This window comes from Phocoena sinus, chromosome 5 (assembly GCF_008692025.1).
Source record: "Phocoena sinus isolate mPhoSin1 chromosome 5, mPhoSin1.pri, whole genome shotgun sequence".
Lineage (NCBI taxonomy): Eukaryota > Metazoa > Chordata > Mammalia > Artiodactyla > Phocoenidae > Phocoena > Phocoena sinus.
This window is the reverse complement of record NC_045767.1, coordinates 32759395-32781011: the sequence shown is the minus strand read 5'-3', so window position 1 is coordinate 32781011 and position 21617 is coordinate 32759395. Positions and strand designations below refer to the sequence as shown.

Here is a 21617-nt window from a genome sequence, read left to right as displayed (position 1 = left end):
CTTATCAAATGACCAATGGCAGTTTTTACGGAACTAGAACAAAAAATCTTAAAGTTTGTATGGAGACACAAAAGACCCTGAATAGCTAAAGCAGTCTTGAGGGAAAAAAACGGAGCTGGAGGAATCAGACTCCCTGACTTCAGACTATACTACAAAGCTACAGTAATCAAGACAGTATGGTACTGGCACAAAAACAGAAACATAGATCAATGGAACAAGATAGAAAGCCCAGAGATAAACCCACGCACCTATGGTCAACTAGTCTATGACAAAGGAGGCAAGGATGTACAATGTTGAAAAGACAGTCTCTTCAATAAGTGGTGCTGGGAAAAATGGACAGCTACATGTAAAAGAATGAAATTAGAACACTCCCTAACACCATATACAAAAATAAACTCAAAATGGATTTGAGACCTAAATGTAAGACTGGACACTATAAAACTCTTAGAGGAAAACATAGAAAGAACACTCTTTGACATAAATCACAGCAAGATCTTTTTTGACCCACCTCCTAGAGTAATGGAAATAGAAACAAATGGGACCTAATGAAACTTCAAAGCTTTTGCACAGCAAAGGAAACCATAAACAAGACAAAAAGACAACCCTCAGAATGGGAGAAAATATTTGCAAATGAATCAATGGACAAAGGATTAATCGCCAATATATATAAGCAGCTCATGCAGCTCAATATTAAAGAAACAAACAACCCAATCCAAAAATGGGCAGAAGACCTAAACAGACATGTCTCCAAAGAAAACATACAGACTGCCAACAAACACATGAAATGATATTCAACATCACTTATCATTAGAGAAATGCAAATCAAAACTACAGTGAGGTATCACCTCACACCAGTTAGAATGGGCATCATCAGAAAATCTATAAACAACAAATGCTGGAGAGGGTGTGGAGAAAAGGGAACCCTCTTGAACTGTTGGTCGGAATGTAAATTGATACAGTCACTAGGGAGAACAGTATGGAGGTTCCTTAAACAACTAAAAATAGAATTACCATATGACCCAGCAATCCCCCTACTAGGCATATACCCAGAGAGAACCATAATTCAAAAAGACACATGCACCCCAGTGTTCAATGCAGCACTATTTACAATAGCCAGGTCATGGAAGCAACCTAAATGCCCATCGACAGACGAATGGATAAAGAAGATGTGGTACATATATACAATGGAATATTACTCAGCCATAAAAAGGAAAGAAATTGGGTCATTTGTTGAGACGTGGATGGATCTAGAGACTGTCATACAGAGTGAAGTAAGTCTGAAAGAGAAAAACAAATATCGTATATTAAAGCATGTATGTGGAACCTAGAAAAATGGTACAGATGAACCAGTTTGCAGGGCAGAAGTTGAGACACAGATGTAGAGAACAAACGTATGGACACCAAGGGGGGAAAGCAGCAGGGTGGTGGTGGTGGTGTGATGAATTGGGTGATTGGGATTGACATGTATACACTGATGTGTATAAAATTGATGGCTAATAAGAACCTGCTGTATAAAAAAATAAATTAAAAAATTAAATAAAATATACAAAATGAAAAAAAATCAGTGAATAGCAACATAAAAGAATAACTTTAGCTGTTGGCACAATAGCTCCTCTAAAAAATTCCAATTAATTTAGAAATATATGTGTATCAAAATTACCCACAAGAAATGTATCAAAAGCCATTGTGTGTGAAACCAGTGGCCCCACTGACATGCATTATATGTGGTCAGTCAGCATTTGCTACATTATAATGTTGTGATAAACAACCTCCAAACCTCAGTGACTTACAACCAAGGTTTATTTCTCACTCATGTGGCATGTTGGCTATGAGGTAATGGTGGCCCCAAGTCTTTATTCCCAAATCCAGGCAGAAAGAGTGGCCCCAATTTGGGAAATGTTTCTCTATAGGAAAAGAACAATGGCAGCATGATGTATGGCTCTGAAACCTCTGCTCAGATACGGGATGTGTCCATTCTGCTCATATTCCATTTGTTAAAACTAGTCACATGGCTGACACTGATATTTGAGGGGGAAGAATATTTCTCCCAGAGGGAGGGGGTCCCTTATAAGCACCATATATTTTCAACAAGCAATTCAGTTATCACACAATAGATATACTATAAATAGACACAATTATGCCCAAAGTCTCATTTTCCTACATACCCATTTTTATGAATAACCTGAAAAAAGAAGTGGGAAGCCTGTTAAGAAATGTTTAAGTGACATGATGTAAAATGATACAGATGGAGAAGAGAATGGCGTTTTTAAAAAAATCTTGCATGTTTGAATGTTGGTGGTCACCAGAATGGACATTCAATGCTAGAGGAAAGGTGAATGGACTTCTAACGTTTTCAACATGAAAGAATTCTCTTTGACCATAGGTCTCAGCCCAACTGCACCATTTACTAGCTATAAAACCTAGGAAATCACTACATTTACATTAATCCGAGCTGTCTCAGATGTCAAAGTGCTGTGAAGGTGTTCACATACATGTCAGAAAAGATTGAGAGAGTGAGGAAAGGCTAAATAGAGAACTGAAGAAAAGAGATGTGCTGATCTCAAATCTAATTTACTGCATAGAACAACCACCCAGAGTGGGAAGGAAACTTCAGAGGGCCCCCGATGGCCTGGGTGGATTATCTCTTTGAGAGGATCTTTGGGTCTGTATTAACAAAGTGATTGCTTGAGCACTGATTTCTTTGCCTTAGTAATAATAATTGCCATCAGTCTAGTGATGTGCAGAAGGAAAAACCATTTTAGCTACCTCACTTCTGTAAACTAGTAAATGTCCTCCCTTAATACAATTTTGCAGAGTATAGAGATGCCTACTAGGACCTAGTCTCCTCTGGACATTTAAATATAACAAAGTTTTCAACTCAAGAAAAAAGGCCTGGAAGAAAAAGAAAAACTATAAAGGAAAGTACCAGCCTTGGGGCAACGAACCCACAATACCCAAAAAACTACATCACCTGCTAAGTTAAGGATACCCCATTTGTAAGATATTAAGTTCACATACAAGTAAGCATTGGAGACATTATGACACAAAACTCAGTTTTCAAATAAATTGGGAGCCTGGGACATATTAACATTTTAAAAATCCTAAAACATAAAATGAGTTCACGAATCAAAATAAGTGCAAATAAATTCATAAAATATATTGGCAAGATGCCATTGTGTGGCTTGGTTATTTGTGTTTTCGTGTATAGACACAGGTGGAGAAATTTTTACCAAATAACAAAAGAAACAGATGAAGAGTTTAAAGGGCAGTTCTTTCATTGAAAATATCAAATTGTGTCAGACAGAACATCTTTATGGCTTCCTTCTAACAGCAAGTTACCTCTGGTTTGAGGTCTCCCTTTGGCTGGATCCTTTGACCAGAGTTAGATAAACTCTAGTTTGACACTTGAGTCCTTTGCTGGTGAGAAGCCTCACCTCTTCTCTCTTTACTTACTCTCTGTTCTCTCCTATTTCTCCCCCCACCCTTTCTCTTATGTTATTTCATTCCTTTCCTTCACCAAGGCTTTCAGTCTCTAAGGCTAAACATGAAGTCAGGGAGATTTTGATAGTCTTTTTATAAGATTTTTCTAAAAATTGTTTACCTAAAAAGTTAAATTTTGGACAAATTAGAACTTTGCTATAGTTTAAAATTAGGAAGTCACTGGCTGAGTCTCAGAGATCTTTTGCTGTGTAGAGATTTCTGTTCTATCCATGGTTAATGGATTTGGCCTTGGCCTTTGGTATTGTGTTCCAAAAGAGGCCAAATTTGGAAAACATTGACATGTGTGTATGTATGTGTGTGTGTGTGTGTGTGTGTGTATATATATATATATATATATATATGACTACAAATGTCTCTGCAGCTCCTCCAGGAAGCAATTACAAAAATATTTCCATGGTGATTGGATGCACCTAATTTTGATACAGCCCTACTTAAAGCTTGTTTTCAGGAAAAAAAAGACTGAGACCCACAAAGGCTCACTTTTCCCTGATATGCCTGTGTGCTTATAATGGATCCGAAAAAGTACGTAGTATGGATAAAACATTTCCTATTTGGAGTCTTTTATAATCTCATACAAATCTTCAGGAAAATGCTAAGCTGAAACCTCTGTCTTAAAGGACAAAGTGTCTCAATGGAAAATACCAAAACATAGATAGGAGGAATAATTTAAGGGAAATGGGGGTCTCATTTCGTGAAAGAATATCTCTTCTATATCTCTTAATGTTATATTTTGTTGTCCTTTAGTAGAATTTGTTTGGAATTACTATCGTGATGACCCATTTACTATATTTTAAATACATTCTGTGTTAAGGACAGCGTGTACTATTCAGGAAACAAACTCAAGGATAAAAAAGCATATGGTAAACATATGCTGGTGTCATACATGTTGGCGGTTTCACAAAATAACTAATATATATGTGAACCAAGCAGATAGTGACTAGTGGTATGTGCTGCCCAGGCCTTCCATGATTTTGCATTTTGTTTCTTCTATTGTCGAAATATCTTGTAAGCCCCCATTGCATTTAAAAATATATTAACATTTAGACATCAGTTCAAACACCTTTTTTACGAAAAGAACTACTCCTTGAGAATGTAGACAAAAATCGACAGTTTCACTTTTTGTGTGAGGTTTTCTTAAATATAAATAATAACCATACCTGTTTTCAGAATTAATACTTTCACAAAACCAACAAAAGAAATCTTCTCAAATGTAAATACTTTTCAAAGAAACAAAGTGTACTGCAGTTAGAAAATCAAAATCCTTTACAGTATATGAAACAGTCTTATTTAATTATTATACCTTCTAAGAACTAAAAAAAACCTTCACTTTTTAAGAGGGCCCTTTTCATTTCAACGTCAAGCTTTATTTAACAGCATTAAGTGGTACTGGAATACTATCTGGTTCTTAAATAGTCATATCAATCTATTTCTTAGATTTGAAGGAAACAGGAAGACAAACATGCTAGATTTGTGTTATTTAATTTTTGTTTCTTTTGAAATCTGAAAATTTTTACCTTTTTCAATTTGAACAAAAGACTCAAAACTGAGAGAAATTAGAATAAAAGAGATCTCTTGGGATATTTGTACGTCTTCAATGAAGTTGAATGACACTGAAATTATATTTCTGAAATTCAGAAAATAATAATGAAAATACATATACATCTAAGAACTACAAAAGCATTCAAAATATTAATTCCATAACTATTTAGCATATTTACTCGTCATTTCTAACACACATGAAAATGAATTAGGAATATAAACTATCATTGTTAGAAACCAAAATATTGCTTTGACATAAAAGCACAAAAAATTAACTATTCCAATATTTACTTCGGGAAGCTTTTTTTTTGTTTTTTGGGGTTTTTTTTTTTGCGGTACGCGGGCCTCCCACTGTTGTGGCCTCTCCCGTTGAGGAGCACAGGCTCCGGACACGCAGGCTCAGTGGCCATGGCTCACGGGCCCAGCCGCTCCGCGGCATGTGGGATCTTCCCGGACCGGGTTACGAACTCGTGTCCCCTACCTCGGCAGGCGGACTCTCAACCACTGCGCCACCAGGGAAGCCCCTTCGGGAAATTTTGATAACAATTTTTTTTTGCATTTGTTTAGGAGAATGTTGTTGCCTTATTTCCTTTGTAAATTATTATAACTTATCTAATTCCAACTTGATACTCTCTAATCAATCTTCCACACTTCTACCAAAGTCATATCAGGGTATGACTATGTCCTTCTGCTTAAATGGTTCCCCATTCTTTCAGGATAAAATTCAGCTTGCTGGAGCACGCCACTCATGGGTTTGCATCATCTGACTTCTGTCTCTATCTTATATTATTTCCTGTCATACCCCATACACTTTCCCTACCTATGTGCTATTGCCCAAATGATCACTCTCACTCACCTTTTTATGTGTTTATTTGTTTACATGTCATTTCCTCAACCTAAAATATTCTTCCTTCCCATATTAACCAGATTTAATCCTCATAATATTTCAACTCAAGAATCATTTCCTCCTAGAAGTCTTTATGGACCACTTCTCCCTTCCCCTACTGAGACGTCCATTTCCAATTACCAACTCCCTCACTGACCTACACATAGCAAACTTTAAAATACAAAAAGCCAACAGATTGCAATGCAGAAAAATTAATTTCTGAATTAATCGTTACCTAATGCCAAATCTATTCTTGCTTTGGTTTTCTTCTTGGGACTACCCAATATGTGTGCATGTACACACACACAGGGACACACAAATATGACACCAGCACTCGTGTCAGAGGCCCAGTGAGGAGCAGAGGCCAGCAGGTGAGCGCTCAGTGTAACCGTCCCGTTTCCACCATTTGTTAGAGATCCCCACCCTTAGTTTAGCCACAGAGATAAGGTTATTTCACTCTGACTTCCTTGGGTTACTATCCATTCTGCTTACGTATGGCCCCTTTTTTTGGAGGTGATATTCTCTGATTAATACGCAATCATCATTTTATGCTATTGGATCTTAAACTCTCTTACAAATACCACCCCAGTTACTTTGTGATGGTTAGAATCACTACACCTCCTACTTTCCTTGTGAGAAACACCCATATAGATACTTCATGATCATCAAAGCTGCTCAAATCACTTTCTAAACATAATTAATCACTAATTCAGTTAGTATCAGACAAAGGCGAAGTCTGATGCTACGTGTTCTGCTGCTAATTCACATCTATTTTAACTTCTGGAGCATCAACTAAGTTCTGGATATAAACTAGATTGTAAGAAGCAAGAACAGCTGCATTTCAATGTTGAGCTTACAGTTTTGCCAAAACGAATCCCCATTTTATAGAACTGTCATCTGATTATCTGAGAATCGGACGCAAGAATTAGGTTCAACACTGAAAGAAGAAAGTCCTCAACCAGTAGTGAAAATAATTTTCAACCCTGAAAGATCCTACATACATAGTTTCAAGGTAAATAATACATTTTCACAGGCACACAGAATTAGCCCAAGGCCCCAACTGTGATTTACATTGGGTGGGAACAATTCAGATGTAGCCATGGTCATGAAGAAAGAGGCTATCTGGAGGCCCACCTGTGTCAGCATCAGGCCACACATGCCCTTCCTGACAATGCATGCCGGTGCTGACATACTTCTCTGTGACTGGCCCAACTACTCTTGTGGCCTGGAGTCAGACTGGCATCCCAGCTGAAAGTTTTAACAAGTACAGGAAAGAGGAGCTAAGCATTTGGAAGCACTTACTTGGTTTTTGTTTCTGGAGCAAAGCACTCTAGTACTCTGGGAAAGGAAGGAATGTGTCCTGTTTTTAGATAGCAAAGTGTTGAGATGCCAAGATGTGAAATGGAAAAAAAGGTTAAGGCCTAGAAGAAAGTCAGTTTTAATTGTCTGCCAAATAGAAATGAATCTGATCATCCTCTCTTACTTTCCATTTTGGTTTTGAATCTGACAGAAACTTTTTTGGTTAAGGAGGGATCTACCTAACTGAGCAAAAAATTGGGTGTTTTGGTTATAGAGAAGCCGACATAAAAGAGCTGAAAATTACTTTGCTATTTCTAAATAATTATCCATGTATCACTATGTCATATCAAAAACCAATAGAAATGTTATTTTAGTATGGATTGATTTTTTTTTCTATTTAGGACTGGGTTTCCTTTGTAATCACTAAAAATTTAAAGATGAGGGACAGGAAATAATAATTAATTGAATAACCTCACTTCCCGTCCCCTCGTTAACCTTTCCAAACTTTAACCAACAGTGTTCCCTGCTTACAAAATCCATAAAGATCCATAAAGAATTGGGTTTATTCACAGTGCAAAGATGCTTCGTGAAATGCACAGCCTTGGCTCTACGTTTATTAAAATAATCTTCCTAAGTTTTAATCTTTTAAAGATTCTAGGCCCAAAAGAAAAAAAAAAAAGAATCTGATATATAAAGGATAATTTGAATACTCTTGAAATCACAAAAAAAGTAAAATAACTTTAATTGCCTTTAGGAAGGATGGTTACATTGCATTTAGAAAGGATGATTTTCACCTGTGGTACCTTTTATGAGCCATTTATATATCCACTCGATGTATGCTGTCTGATTATTTTTTTACATTGGCAGTAAGTTTGGAAATGTTTTAAAGAGAAGACTAAGAAAGTATATAATCATCCCTAGAATTTTAGAATGTCACCAACATTACAATTCTCCACATGACTTTATAATTTTATTTTTGCCATTCAGTTTTCTTCTTCCCCACAAGTAGAATCAGGTAAGTGGAGATAAGGGGCAGTGATACACATATTGATAGTGTTAGGTTTAAGAGACGAATGAAGACGGGAAGCTGTGGAGCGTTGAAGAGGAAAGCAATCCTTCTTCAGACCGTGCTGATTCTCAACCAGCAGGGCACCAGATAGAGGGAAAACACAAGTACGCTTGGAAGGAATAAACCACAATTTTGGACCATATTTCTTTTAGATAATTTTCACCTTCTCACCGAATCTACTTCCACAGCCATAATTAGTGCAACCGGCTTTACAAATAAGGAAACCAAGCCCCAGAATCAGTAAAAGTCATAAAGCTATTAGGAGCCAAGACTCAATTTCCTGTGTGTTTTCTATTATGCCACGTTTTCTCATTATTCTATGTTTTTCTTAATGAAAGAATGATGACATCATAATGAAAATCAACACAGTTTTGAAGAAAGCTTCCAGTGTTCAAATCTGGAATGTTCTCTCAGAGTAACAATTGAATCCAGAACATTCTCTCACGGTAACAATTGAAATCTGTAAGGTCCTCTCAGAGTAACAGATCAAAACTCAGTAATAAGGGCTCTCAGTGCAATCTTGTTCCAAATACCTCTGAGCTAGCTAGAGAAATTAAGGACGGGGAAAAGCTTATCTGAGTCCTCCTAACCATGCAGGAGGGCAGAGCAAAGTGAGCACTCAACAGCAGATACTCTAAAAAAGTGAAATGGGTTCTGCAGAAAAAATAAAAAGTGACACTATTGTTCTCCCCCCACTTTCTCAACCTTTGTCCCAGCTGTCTTCTCCTATAGCAGATACCATGAAGAAGACACTTTAGGGACCATGATTTGATAGTCCTGATGCTGAGGCTCTGGTCTAGTGAAAATTCAGAGGTCAGGTTGGATTTCTGCATCGTTAACATTCAAATCAAAGGGTCATGGTGTACTGCATCCACTCTGCCTTGAAACCAAGGCACATGGCCCTTGCACGCCTGTCAGGGCCTGTTCCTCACTGCTCCATCTCTTCCTGTTATATCAAGTTCTCTTCAGATTGAATGAATCTTTCGCCTTTTACTAAAGACTTCCATGGAGAGGAACAACTCTGAGTCTCATAGCAATTTTTTGAGGCCTTGCCCTGGCAAGGCTACTTACTGATGTCCAAATGAAAGAATTATTGCGTTTTTTGTTTCTAACAGCGAAGCTACTTGCTAGTCTTTGCTAGTTATTTAACATATGTGTGTATATTAAACCAAGTAGGATTTTCTGGGAATCTGTGTATAAATAGGGTGCCCGGTTTCAATTGAACTGGATCCCATATGCATGCTGCAACTAAGAAGCCCACATGTGGCAACTAAGACCCAGGGCAGCCTAAATAAATAAATAAACAAATAAATAAATGAATATTTTTTAAAAATGCTGAGCTTACTTCTCATTGGCTCATTTCCTACTCAGATCTGCTTATAGGAGGGAGAGTCTAAGCATTATTGAGTCACCTACTTTTTCTTGCTTAGAGAGAGTTGTTATAACAGTACTAGGAATTAAAAGACCCTTGCAGCTAGGTCTTGATCGGTAAAACAGTACCCAAATTGTTTCCTCATAACAGAACATTCTAAGCCAAACACTCAGTGTAGCTCTAACCACAGCAATATTCTTTAAAAATACCTTCCATACAAACTTACATAAAAGTAGAAATAGATCAATTACCTGATGAGGCACTTTTCGCAAAATGTGTCATCTCAGCTGCTGCAAGAAAAAGGAAACAATCAAAGATCAGTAAATATCTAAACAAAGAAGAGATCTGCTCTTAGGTAACTATCTCCAAAGAAGGCATTTTTTTGTTGCCAAAAGCCAATTACATCTCAAAAGTCCACCCCACCCGTGCAACGCAGAGACATTCACAGCAGCGGCAGGAAGTGTTTTGTATTATTGGAGGAAAGAAGAACTTTATGGAGGTTTGTACTAATGTAACTACGTTTCCCAGAATCCCTTCCCTGTATGTTTCCGGTGTAGACATGGCCAAAAGAGAAGTTTGTGTGAGATCTGAAAGGCTGAAGTGAAGCTGCAAATGGGAAGCTCAGTGTGGGTACCAGGTATCCCTGGAGGTTGTGAACTCCATCACTCATCTGCTGGCTCGGTTTGCTGGGAAGGGGCAGCAACTGCGCCTATAGCTCCACCAGCTCCTACTGGCTCTCTTTCTGCTTCTCAGAGGCTGTCTCTCACTACTTCTATAAAGGACCTGCATTGTCAAGGTTGGAGAAAATGAGACACAGAAGTTTGTCCTCGTGGGTCCAGTATGTCCTCTCACATTCTATTTTTTCATCCTTTGCTTTGGGTCCAGCTTTTCTTTCTAACAGCTGACCACAACTTCAGACCACCACCAGACAGAGGGGCAGCAGCCTTACAGAAATTTATTCACCAGCTGTCACAACTGCATAATGTCTCTTCCCCTTAATAAATCCCCTAGTCCTATAACAACTCACAGTGGTTCCACTTCCCTTATTGATCACTGACTGGTACAGAATCATGCCCAGGGAACAGGGAGGGACTGGACCCTCATCAAGGAACTGGTGCTGAGTCTCTGGCTGAATTTCAGTATCCATGCTCCAGTGAAGTACCCCCCGCCCTTTGAATCTTGGCTAGCCCTGTGACTCACTTTTGACTAAATGCATATGGCAGAAATGATGCTTCATGACTTTTCAGGCTAGATCATAGGAAACTTGCAGATTCTGCCTGGTTTTCTTAGAAAATTCACACTGGGAGAAGACAGACACCATGAAAGAAGCTTGACTACCCTGAGACTATAATGCTGTGAGAAATCCCAGTGACTTAACTGGTGTTCAAAAAAGGTAGATAAGGCAAATCACACCCATAATAGAATGGGGTTCCTGGGTGGACCTAGTCTTGCTGGGAAATACAAGCTATAACAGTGCATTCATCCACATGTGTAATGACCTTGTCTCCCTAGTTCCTCATCTCTCTGTACTGTTCCTGGTATTCTTGTGTTCAGTCTCTCTTCACTCCAATCCATTACACATCACTACTAGATTTAGTCATCTACAAACATCATATTTATTTTATCATCTTACTGTTAAGTAACTCTTCAAAGGGCCCCATTATACATGGGGATAAAGTCTAAAATCTTTCATCCATCTTCCATCTCTATTTCCATCTCCATTTTCTACTACCTCCCAGAATTAATTTCCCCAGTCCAGCCAAAGTAATTTTTTAATACCCCTAGTTATGTCATGGCATTACCGCCACCGTGCGTTTCGTTACCTACTCTCTCAAAAGAAGACTTACAATCTTCCTATTTACCTGCATGAGTTGTACCCATCCTTCAACATGCAACTTAAATCCCACTTCCTCCATGAAGTTTTCCAGTTTCTCTTTTCTCTTTCTGTTACAGTTATTATAGAAATCTTACTTATGTTTCTCTGTATATTTTGATTCCCTAGTTATATAATAATTATATTGAGGAAAGATACTGTGTTATTCATCTTCATATTTCTCCAAAGAAAAGCATCCGCTGGATTGGTAAAATTGTTTATCTTCCTTCTTTTACCTTCTTCAAATAATGTACGTTAAGAGAAAATAAATGGTCTCAAACCATACTGAAGCAATCATACTGACAGCTTTCAATGAAATCGTTAGTAAAAGTATCACTAGCTCTGGTATTCACACTCAAAAGATAACTACGGAGCAATTTTACCTAATCTTTATAAGCATGAAAATCTCTTTTTAATTAAAAATATTATGAACTTCTCTCATGTTAGTGATTGTACTTTTGACACAATGCATAAGAGAAAGCTACTCCGCATTCCACGTCACTTTAAATTGAGTTTCTATTTTATTAATCCCAGTAGCATGCAAATAAAATTAAAAATCATATTACAAATCCCTTTGGCATATTTAGTCTATAGTTAATAATTGACATAATATAGATTTTTAAGGCACCTTGCAAAAACCTAACGCCCTCTAATTCTCCACTCTCCTGATCTGCTTTTGACATCTCTAAGGGATTATTTTTGAATAATCATCACTGTCTAAATGTCACTCTAGAAAAGTTCAGTTTGGTTTGGCAAGACCCCAGATGCTGAGAAATAGAGGAATGATTATATGAGTTATAGTATGTCCATGAAATTAAGGTTATGGGCACAAAAATATCATATTAAAATAATAGAAAATTATTTTTATAATATTCCATAAAAAATTGTACATAAAGTATGAACAGAGATACAAAAGAAATACATGGGAGAAATAGATTAAAGTGTTACATTTTCTTCGTATTTCTCAGTGAGACTGTGGGTACTTTTTTTTTTTTTTTTTTTTTTTTCCGGTACGCGGGCCCCTCACTGTTGCGGCCTCTGCTGCTGCGGAGCACAGGCTCCGGACGCACAGGCTCAGCGGCGGCCATGGCTCACGGGCCCAGCCGTTCCGCGGCACGTGGGATCCTCCCAGACCGGGGCACGAACCCGCGTCCCCTGCATCGGCAGGCGGACTCTCAACCACTGCGCCGCCAGGGAAGGCCGGGTACTTACTTTTTAATCCATATTTTTGAAGTTCTATAATGAATACACATTACGGTTTTACTGGGAAAAAGTAATACATTTAATTTCTTAAAGGTCAGAAGTATTACTTAAACATTCTTTGCTTTGTGGCTCTACCAACAACAATAATCATACTCCCAGAAACTACTCATTTGTTCGGACCTAACTCACCATTAAAGAAATTGCAGTCACTAAATGTACTGCTTTATCTATAAAGTAATAGTTTAAAAAGCTATATCACATACAGTATGTCAAGCACCAGGGGTTTTTAGTTCTATATTCTGTGATTTTGTGAACAAGCCTGTGTTCTACCTAGCAGTAGACTTGACAACTTCAAGGCTTTGATCACATTCCCTCTTTGCTTTCATGTTTCTAGCCTAAACTATCTGAATTTCTTGAATCGATATTCATATAGAAACTCCTTGATCATTTTGCTTATTGTTCTCTGGGACTCATCCAGCTCTATTTTGTCTGAGGAGTGGTGACCTGGAGAACTTATAGTATTCCAGTTCTTAGACAATTGTAAGATGACGCTTTCTGATTTGTTTCCAATTTTCTCCCTGAGGCAGGCCACTGGGCTGGTGCCTTGGGGAGCAGACTACAATCATTTCTAGGTTGCTTTCCTAGGTTATAACCAATACCTTGAAGCCATCAGTTCTACACTTTTTCCCTTTAAATAGACCTCTTACCTGTACATACACATTAAACCTCATCTGTCAGGGTTTCTACATTCACATAATTGAGAATTTATCTGTAAGTTTATTTCCATGAGCCTAACGTCTCTTATATTGATATTAACTTCAGTAGAGATTTTATTATCAGACAATTTGCTAAAATGTTAATAATAATAAACCAAAGTAAAAAAAGCAATTGCTAGAGAATGTCCCCACTATCATTCTCCACTTAGAGAAGTGCTTATTTATTCCTGCCCTTTGTTTCCTGTCTCTATGTACTTAACTCACAATAAAAAAACAAACAAACAAAAAACCTCCTCAATGTCGTGGTAACTATTGAAAAAGTTTTTTTCCTCTGTCAAATTGTCTTCTATTTAATAGTTTATTTTTACAGCATGTATTGAAGTAATCTCAGCATGTATTACAGATTCTAACAACTTATCAGGCACCCTACGGAAAGTCATTTTTTATGCTCTCCTACTGAAAGCACTTAAATCCAAGGGACTCCAACTGAGACACATTCATTGGCACCTTACATTCGATTACTAGAAAGCCTTTTCACCCACAACACAGCATGTTCTGAATCTCAGTGATTCTGGAATGAATTAAAGTACACTGGAATGAAATTCCTTCTCAACCCTCTTGTTATAGCTGCCTTTTTCTTTTTTTGTTTGAGGTTTTACTCCTAAATGATGAAGTGTGAAGATTGCCTAGGGTTTAGAAAAGACATAGATGTAAGTATAGATGTAGTTATAGATATAAAAAAATAACTGGAGAGGAAATACTTTTCCAAGTCAATATTCAATTAAATTCCATCAAGTCTATGATCAAAATAATCTTGATTCACCATGTGACAAGAAAGGGACAGTCCTAGTTCTACACTTCACTCCTTAAAAATTAAGAACAGATTAACATTTTAAAAAGTGAGTGTTGACCTTACATAGTACCCTACACAAAAATTAACCTTAGATATATTAACAGACCTAATGTAAAACCTAAAACTATAAAATTTCTAAGTCAATCACGAGAGAAAAAAAATCTTTGTGAACTTGGATTAGGTGAAGATTTCTTAGGACACAAAAAGAGGTAAACACAAAAGAAAAAACTGATTTTGGAATTTATTAAAATTTAAAACTTCTGTGCTTCAAAACATACTGTCAAGAAAAAGAAAAGGGAAGACTCAAGCTGGGAGAAAATATCTGCAAAACAAATATTTGGTAAAGAGCTTGTATCTAGAATACACAGAACTATTACAGCTCAGTAATAAAATAATCCAACTTTTTTAAATGAGTAGAATATTTCAATAGACATCTCACCAAAGAAAAGATGGCAAATAACCATAAAAAGATGCTCAGTATTAGTATTTATTAGGTAAATGAAAATTATAACCACAATTGGATATCACTACTCTCTAGGATGGCTGAGTTCAAAAGGCTAACCGTACCAAGTCTTGGCTTCTATGTGGAGCAAGTGAAATTCTCACACGCTGTTGATGGAAATGCAAAATGGTAGAGCCACTCTGGAAAACTGACTGGCAGTTTCTTATAAAGTTAAATATACTTAACTGACTATATGAACCCAAAATCTCACTCCTAAGTGTTTACACAAGGGACATAAAACATATATCCACACAGAAACCCGTGCACAGATATTGTATTAGTCTGCCCAGGCTGCCATAATAAAATACCAGAGACTAGATGGCTTAAACAACAGAAATTTATTTCTCACAGGTCTTGAGGCTGGGATGTCCAAGATTAAGGTTCCGAGACCTCTTCTCTTGGCTTGGCAGCCATCATTTTGTTGTGTACTCACATGACCTCTTCTTTTGGTGTGCTCAGTGGGGGAGAGACAGAGAGAGAGAGACAGAGAGAGAGAACTCTCTCCTTCATAAAAGGACACCACCTGTATGAACTCATTTAATCTTTATCACCTCCTCACAAGCCCTATCTCCAAGTACAGTCACATTGTGTGGAGTTAGGGATACAACATATGAATTTGGGGGTGGGACACACAAGTCAGTCCATAAAAGATATATAACCACTTTATTCAAAATAGTCAAAAGTGGAAAGAACTCAAATATTAACTGGTGAATGAATAAGCAAACTGTGGTGTATCCATGTAATGGAATATTACTTGGTAGAATAAGTAAATCACTGATACATGCAAAAATATGGAGGAATCTCAAGAAAGAAGTCAGATCCCAAAGGCAAACACTACGTAGCTCTGTGTTTATGCCATTCTGGAAAAGGCAAGACTATATTCAGGAATTAGATTAGTGTTGTTGGGGGCTAGTTACGGAAGAAAGGGACCTTTTGAGGATGATGAAAATACTCTATTTTTTCCTATGGTAGTGATAGAGTATATACTAAGGTATACTCACATTATATTACATTTACATAGTATAATTACATTATACTATGTAAACCCATCGAACTATACATTGAAGAAGGTGAATTTTACTATATGCAAAACATACCTCAATAAACTTGGTTTCCATTTTTTAAAACATGGAAAATTGAGAACTCCAAGAAGCCTAGGCATAATCCTCACAGCTCTAAACCACACCAGAAAGGCAGGTTTGGAGGTATTGTTCCTTAGGGGATCCCTTTTTCATTCAAAACGCATGTGCCAATTAACATGCCGCTGTCAGTCATATATAAATGAACAGCACAGTTCTCAAGAAACTCAGTCAAGAAGCTCAGTTACTACTGGAGTAGAATTACTACATCACTACTATTTCCACCAAATAGTGGTGGGCTATCATTTTCACCAAATTACCGAGTATGAAAACAAAAGTAAAATGCTTGCCCGACATTTTCCCTTCCAAAATTTTCCTCCTTATACTTTGGATAGGAAAAATAGTTGGCATTTAATATTCAGGGTTGCTATAGACTGAATTGTATCCCCCCCACACAAATTCACATGGTAAAGTCCTAACCCCCAGTGTGATGATATGCAGAGATGGGACCTTTGGAAAGTAATTAGGCTTAGATGAGTTCATAAGAATGAGGCCCTCGTAACGCTATTGATGCCCTTATAAAAAGAGACACCAGAGAGGTTGTTTCATCTAGCTCCACCACGTAAGGTCACAGGTAGAAGGTGGCCATCTGAAAGTCAGGAAGAGAGCCCTCACCAGGGAACCAAATTGGTTCCCAGTCTTCAGGACTGTGAGAAATAAAATTCCTATTGTTTAACTATCTAGTGTATTGTATTTTTTTAAACATTTTTATTGGAGTATAACTGCTTTACAATGGTGTGTTAGTTTCTGTTTTATAACAAAGTGAATCAGTTATACATATATCCCCATATCTCTTCCCTCTTGCCTCTCCCTCCCTTCCACCCTCTCTATCCCACCCTTCTAGCTGGTCACAAAGCACTGAGCTGATCTCCCTGTGCTATGCCACAGCTTCCCACCAGCTATCTATTTTACATTTGGTAGTGTATATATGTCCATATGTATACTGTATTGTATTTTATTATGGCAACCCAAGCTGTCTACTAGAGCCCTTTGGCTTTTAGAGTTTCAAGAACTATAAGGAGACTTGGAGAGGCACTACAATGATCAAATACCTCGACTCAAGGAGAGACCTTCTGTAATTGACATAAAACTATGTTAACAAATGTACTGGGGTCAGGACATGTTCTCATTAGAATAGCATGCTAGAATAGTAAATATTAGAAATCATCAACTCCTGAAGATACTTGATGCAGTGGTGACCAGCATGGAATAGAGAAATCGGAGGGACAGGGAATGGCGGACAGTAATTTTATTATGTATACCACATTAGGCAATTTGATACTTAGGAAAACAGATGGGCTTTGGAGAAAAGAAAACCTGGGTTCAAATCCTGGCCCTTTCTCTTATAAGCTGTGTGGTCTTGAGCAATTTATTTCAACTCTGGACTTCAATCTCCTCATCTGTAAAATGGAGACAAAAATCAATCCCTACTTCAGGAGTTGCTATGAGTATTAAATGCAATAATATACATAAGAAATACTTATTTATAGTAGGTCAGTTCTTCCTTCTTTTATAACAAAAGCTGATCATAGATAAATAGTCATAGAGATACAATCAAAAAGCCAAATAACCTCTGTCAAGTAAATATAAGCTAGAAACCATGTCCTAGCATTACCTCTTTCAGGTAATACTTGACAAGTGAATTCTTGAAACTCAAGATCAAGGTACAGTTCCTGTCATATGACATACAAATAACAAACATTTATAGTAGGGAAAGCTGTAGGAAAGTGGTTTGGTACAAAAGGACTAATGCCTAATGATAGAATGACAAGCCTCCATGTTGGAAAAGTGGAGAAGAATTTCAAGTTGTGTGGGAATACAAGAACCTTATCAAAGAACCTCAAATACCATCACCCTGCCCTCTACATATACCCTACATTTACTTCTAGATTGATACTTATTATAACACTGAAAAAGGAGAAAGTAGGGAAACCTAGAGCATACTGAGATATCCCACAAAGCAGGAATTTGTTAAAGTTTCTAAAACAGTTGATTTGTATCCAGGAATGAGAAGTAATCCGAAATAATATTCTAGAATATGATCATCAGCCAGGTTCAAATTATATCTAATAAGGCCTTCACATAATACACAATTCATAATGGACCCACCATTTAATCTCAACCAATGGCACAAAGAAACTTCAGATACTCTTCTAACTGAACTTGAGTAAGAGTCCTGAGGCCATCGCATTGGCTTCACTATCTCTGTGAATGGTCAGCAATGACCTCTAGTGGCAAGTGTGGTTAATCACAGCTCTATCCTTCAGGGACCCGAGGGACAGCTTTCTTAAGGAAAACAGTTCTTGATGCTGTCGGCCCTAAGTGCCCAGTGAGATCATATTTACATCTTTTTTTTTCTTTTTAACTATGATTACTTCTCCCAGCTCACGATGGAAATCTGAAAGGGGTGGTTTGTTGAGCTTGATGGAAAAACTCTAAGAAGCAGAGGATAAGGACCCTGATTCTGAGATTTAGAACCTGGATATATAGCCTCAGGAGCTCACACACATACAAACAAAACAATGGAGATTCAACAGTCTAACATATGCATCTGTTTATTCTATTTACAATGTCCCATGGGGAGTTTGTAAAGACTTTGGTCAGTTTCAAAAGCGCTAGGAACTCCTCTGTGCACAGAAAAACAATTAGACATTATGTGAAGGCACAAAAGAAACAAAAGACTATCTTTACGCTCAGGTACACTGGAAATTAATAGGGACAAAAGGACTCACAAGTTTAATATTTTTATACCTCTAATAGAGCAATCAAACATACAAGAAATTGTAAATTAAAAAAATATGGGGAAGGAGAGAGAAAGCAGAACAATAGAACAATGAAATAGACAAAAAGATGCATCAGGTACCTATCATTTTAGGGCTTTCATTTTTTTTTAAGGGGTAAGTAATAGAAGTGATCTAAAAGATAAATTATCATTCCAATCCTAGCATTTTAGAGAGAGGGAAATAATGGGTCCAGAAATGTGATTTGACTTTCCTAAAGTCCCAAGCCAATAAGCAGAAAACTACTATTCCAAATCCCACTTCAGTAGTTATTCCGTTGCATGATATGTCCTACCTTAATAAGAACTGAGCTTCTGTTCAATTTGAACTCTGAGAGAAATCTTGACTATAAAATAGGCTATTTTAAAGGAAATCATTTCTCCTACAGCTACACTTGGAGATAAGCTCATTGAGTGAAATAGTATACATTTACCATTGCCTAATGCAAATGGATAAAGGGTGAAGGTAACACTGGGTAATTTATGCTTGCTTTTATTGCATTGTTTATGTAGTTTACAGTTCAATTTCATGAATTTAAATTTCCTTATACATCACAAATGATTCCAAATATACCTCATTTAAGGTACAATATTCTTTTCTTTCTTTCTTGGATATAAGTTTCAGCTAAATTCAAATTCTGATAGAGCTTCCCTGTCTCTTTCTTTCCCTTTCCCTTCCACCTCAGGCAACAAAGCCAGATGGGCTATTTGATTCTGTTTCTTGAATATCAAAAAGTGAGAAAGAGGAAAGTTAGAAATCTGTGGAAAAATCCCTCTTCTTCAAGATTTCCATCTAGGGGTTTCAGATTGTTTGGATAAGTTTCAAATAAACATCCCTCTTCTTAGGGTAGTTGATGCATATTTTTTAGCCTCCAGAGGGGAACACTGACCTGCTAAAATTGTCATTTTTCAGCTAAATTATAATTTGCTAATCCCTTAAGGCCATCTGACAGGCTTCATGGCTATTCTGACAGACTTCAGTATAAATAAAGAATGTTTTAAATAAAATTGAGAAAAGCTTATTTGGGGAAAGTAAAATAGCACAGAATGAGGGTATGTCTCATCTAATACTCCTATTCTACTTAATTAAGTAGGAACAAACTGCATAATAATATGTAATAAACTCTGTTGTGATCAACTGATAATTATGAGTAATCAAAAGCTACCATACAGACATAAAGGAACTGGTTCTTTTTAAGAGTTAGAAAATTGTAAATACAATTCTATATAAGTAATATATAATTTTATAAATGCATAATACAAAACTCTACTGAACATAAGTTTTTCGTTTTTGGTGATTAAGAATTTGCAGTGTCTCAGTATTATTCTGTGACTATCAATTATCATTGGACATGGACTGAAATTTTGGTCACAATAAAGGTTTTATTAACAGAATATTGGACAAATAACTATCAGACTTGATAAGTTTAGACCACTGGCTCCCACAGGGACTTTCATCTGTAAGTCAGGACTTTCACTTGTAAGTCGATTACTCAGAGTAGCGCAGGGTGAAATAGGATGTCAAACGTGGCTTTGCAAGACAGTCTGAAACTACCCAGCAACTTTTTCCCAGCAATTTTGTGAATGAAATTTCCTATTTTTGACAGTGCTTTCACTCTAGAAATCTATCCAAAGGACGTTGTGAGGCAAGCAAACACACATAGAAATCAGTATAAGGATCATTTCAGTATTATTTAAAGTGCTAAAAGATTGAACGAAGTTATATGTTCAACATAGGGGAATGGTCAGAAACATTAATTAGTGTATAGCCGTATGATGAACTATTCTGGAGCCATAACAAATTATGTTTCATGACATTTAAATAACATGAGAAAAGACTAATAATAAAACATTAGGTAAAAAAGAAAAAGTCTATGCTCAAATCTGAAGTTAGTTTTATTTAGATATGCATAGAAAACCAACTCTAGGAAAAAATACACCAAAATATTAACCATCATTTTTATGAGAGTGGATTATTGATGACTTTAATCTTTATCTCCAGAAGGCTGTTTCTTCCAGACAATGGAGGGCAGAAAAAGAATAAATGTGGTCACATTTTATTTATGGTTACGTCACTACACTCCTCATTTCTTCAGCTGAAATTGCATATGTGTTTCATTCCTTTTCTTTTTTTGCTCTCAGCATGCATCCCATGCCAGACTGCAAGTGTACACAATAAGAAGAAAGCTGTAGTGTACATAATTCTTTATAGATTTTACATTCCTTTCATTTTTTATTCGACCCTAACAATCTCAAGAGGAGGCAGGATATAGGTACTTATAGACTTCTTGGATTTTTCTGTTATTAATATAAACCTTTTAGTATTTTAGTGTTCATAGCAAGAGTTACTAAAAGGAATAGTATTATTAGATTATCTAGCACTAGGAGAGTCCTAAGTCTAAGTCTTAGTTATTCCACTTAGACAAATTAGATTCCAACTCAAACGTCACCTTTTCAGAGAGGTGCCCCTTGATCCCCCCTTTTAGTGCACTGCCCCCAAGCCAGTCTATCGCATTACCTTGTATTGTCTTCATAAACTTAACAGTATCAGAAACTATTTGTTTATGCATTTGTTACTTGTTTAATGCTAGTATCTCCAGCCACCATAACTCCCAAGAATGCAACTCTACGGATTCAAGAGTCCTGTTCCCTCACTACCCCACCCCCACACTGCTTTTTCCCTAATACCTACAACAGTGTCTGGCCTAGAGGAGGCGTTTAATAAATATGTGTTGAATAAATGAATGAATGAGCAATAACCTCTCTCAATTTTTCCTCTCCCGTAAAAGGGGGAAAATCATACCTACCTTATAGGTTTATCATAAAGACTAAATTAGACAACACATGAGAAAAATTCATATCTTAAATGTCACTTTTTAAAATCCT

At 36.9% G+C, this 21617-nt stretch overlaps 1 non-coding gene across 1 annotated transcript; it reads left to right on the top strand.

The window, feature by feature from the left end:
- The first annotated feature begins 9244 nt into the window (after positions 1-9244).
- Positions 9245-9359, top strand: LOC116754853. Its single transcript, XR_004350184.1, has one exon. It is a non-coding gene; the product is annotated as a U5 spliceosomal RNA (small nuclear RNA).
- The last annotated feature ends 12258 nt before the right edge of the window (positions 9360-21617 follow it).